Source organism: Formica exsecta, unplaced genomic scaffold, assembly GCF_003651465.1.
Source record: "Formica exsecta isolate Colony F162 unplaced genomic scaffold, ASM365146v1 scaffold4, whole genome shotgun sequence".
Taxonomy (NCBI): Eukaryota; Metazoa; Arthropoda; class Insecta; order Hymenoptera; family Formicidae; genus Formica; species Formica exsecta.
In genome coordinates this window covers 505,913-509,014 of record NW_021851238.1, presented here as the reverse complement: position 1 = coordinate 509,014, position 3,102 = coordinate 505,913, and the positions used below count along the sequence as shown (strand labels likewise).

Genomic DNA, 3,102 nt, shown 5'->3' with positions numbered 1-3,102 from the left:
TTATCTGAATAACATCTTGAGAAAATTAATATTATTATTTTTATATGATATTGATATTTCAATATCTCTTTGGGCGAATATATTATTATTATTTATTTATTTCACTTTAATAAGAAAATGGGGATCGAAAATGAAAGGTTCAGTCACTAAAATTATCTTAAGAAAGCATGGTATTGTTATTTTTATCAAATATATTTAATTTCGAAAACAAATAATTATAATAACTGAAAATTTCCTTCAAACGTCCTATTCAATCACCGAATTAAATATAGGCATTACGTAGAATTAGCGTATTCAATGGCGCACCAAATCCGCCAAATCTTCGTTCATTAGCTTAAGCGCTCGATTACATCACTCCTGATTAAAATCGAATGTAAATCGTGGCTCTCATGAGTCGGCGATGTCATCCAACTAGCCTGGTAATGCTCGGATGCGAGCGTTTTGCAACGATTAGAAAATATCACTAAAAAAATCGAGAATTCGGCTTTTTATATCATAACTATGATAATAAAAATTCTCTGGGAGCAAATTTTCAGTCATAATATTAAAGAATCAAAATTCAAAGTTCTCGAAATTACTATAAGTGAATATCCTTCTTGTCTGTTTACATAATAGATAATTAAAATTCATTCGAAACCGATTAATCGATACAAGATATCGATTAATCTCTTCGCTGACCACTGTCTTTTCTTCGGACGCGGTTTGACTCGGCGGTACATTCTCTTTGATCGAAAACTAGCAGTGGCTTCAATTCACACCTGACTCTTAGCGATAAAAAGACCGCTTTTAAAGATATCCGTATCCCGCTTCTGCGTAGGCACGAGTCCTACGAGGAAGTAAACTGTTTGTTATCATAGCAGGTAGTCTCTTACAGCGCGCCATAGAGCGAATTCATTCGAATGCTCATCTCTTGGAAGGAGACCTACTCCTCTCTTTCCTCTCCTATGTTCCTTATTTTTTTTCGTGATAAACCGCTGTAGGCGCGCAGCATCCTTCGCTGACCACTCGAAGCAGTAGTCGACAGGACGATTAATTATCTTGGCGCCAAACTGCAATGATGAAGGTAACGACGGTCGATTAAGATCCAGGATCGAGAGAGAGAAACAGCCAGAGAGAAAGAGAAGAAGAAGAAGAGAACCTTCTGCGAAATCCTTGAAGAAAATTAACAAGAAATATATACCCACTCTGCCGGTTATCTCGATATTTTTTATTACATTACGCGATCAAATACTAAGATTACTCGATGGCTAATAATAGCAAACGAAAAGCGCAACATCTAACGTTTACTTCGATCAGTTGCTTTGAGATTTGTATTTCGATTTTGATGTCCGGTAACAGATACATACCCGCTAGTCGAGACTCGAACAGCTTCGAGGACCCCTCGCTAAGTAGACACAATTACGATCGATTATCCAATGTAACCTTCCACCGACTAATCTTGACTGTTGGTCGTTGGTTACAAGCCGTCACTTATGAGAAGGAGAGTACAATATACTCCTGAAAACAAAAAGAAATATATTAGCTCCTCGATTAAATCATTGAGGATTTGGATAATCATTCACGTGAGTCAGCTGAACATCCTGTATGACGTAACGCCAATGAAAAGATTACATATTATTTAATTTTTTATCAACGCAATATTATTTTGAACTGACAATTTACATACATACAACAGGGTTAACGTTTTATTTCTAACAAAGTTTAAATTTTTGATTATATAGATATATATAAATTTATGAACACATTTTTAATGATATTTTACAAGAATTATAAATGTGTTCAATATATTATATACATACAAATTTATTTTTAGGTTTCTACAAAAAGTCTCAGGGGCGTATTCTGTGCTACGTACAGGACTGAAATGTACATCATGCATAAAGAAGAGAGAGGGACAAAGAAATGGAGAGAAAGACCAAAAGACCCAAAGGGCCTGAATGGCCTACGGACGCCGTCGCGCGTTAGTTGCCAGACGAGGATTTCGTTCTTTTATGGCTCCAACGTCAGGCCATCGGATCCTTTGGTTCCTCTCGACGAATGAAATATACTTCCACGGCTAGAGCGATCCTTGTAGCTGGCGCCGAGTAGATTGGGATTTTCGGGGCCCGACCTTCTTGCCTGCTCACTTTGTTCGACCATTGTCGTGCAACGCGCCGAGGCGTAAGGTTCGTTCGTAGAAGAATCCTATTTATCATCATAATTCTCTCGACGTTCCTCTCTTTTAAAATTTAACCCATTATTCGCTAAAGGTCACATATAGTCGACAATCTGAAAGTAGATATGGCAATGACGGGATATATAATAATTTTTTATGACCAATATTTTTCTTTTACAAATTTACACAAAACGATTTAATATACAAACTTTATTTTTATAAATTCTTTGTAGCGTTTAAATCTTTCCTTGGCTAAAATCATAAAATAGACTTATTCAATTTTCTTGATAAATTAACTTTAGATTATTCATACGAATTAAAATCCACTTGAAATTAACCGAAGCGCATATTTTGACCATACATATTTATATCTTAGAAGCAAAATTCATGAAAACCTACATATTCATGTTTTCTTGTTTATCAAAGAAAAACTTAATTAATTTTCATTAGGATTACTATGGTTCATTTTTTTTTATTATTATTATTAACAATATATTTCGCTAATACTGACGTTGAAGAAGATTGACAAAAATAACACCATGAGGGGCGTCTCATTCTCGACTCGAAGTGGCGCGAAATAACAGCAACAAAAATTGATAGAGGCCGATCATGGTAATTGTGTTCCGCCGCGTCACGTCCGCGCACAACAACCCGCTGCGCTCTTCCTTCTGTCAGTTCGTTCGTCGTCTGCCAGCGTAATATATTTCCAAGCGAGACGAATGGATCGTGATTTGGTGGTCGCAGGAGGAGCGCGAACCGGGTCCCTTTGTTATCCATTGTCGCGTTTCTTCGAAGCCGGACAATGACGGTATACGAAGGCGAGATCTCCGTCGCCCTCGCACGTATAAAACGAACGCGGCAGAAGGAGATATCTGATTCTAATCCCGAAATCCGGTTCGAAGCTCCGGATTGTCGGCGCGACGCTTCTCCTTTTTCGTTAACACGAC

The 3,102-nt window shown here is 37.3% G+C and overlaps 1 long non-coding RNA gene across 1 annotated transcript; it reads right to left on the bottom strand.

The window, feature by feature from the left end:
- Window positions 1-1,109: 1,109 nt before the first annotated feature.
- Window positions 1,110-2,394, bottom strand: LOC115239950. The gene is made up of 3 exons (XR_003884707.1): window positions 2,365-2,394; window positions 1,347-2,268; window positions 1,110-1,151 (listed from the first exon to the last, which is right to left on the bottom strand). It is a non-coding gene; the product is annotated as an uncharacterized LOC115239950 (long non-coding RNA).
- Window positions 2,395-3,102: the final 708 nt, after the last annotated feature.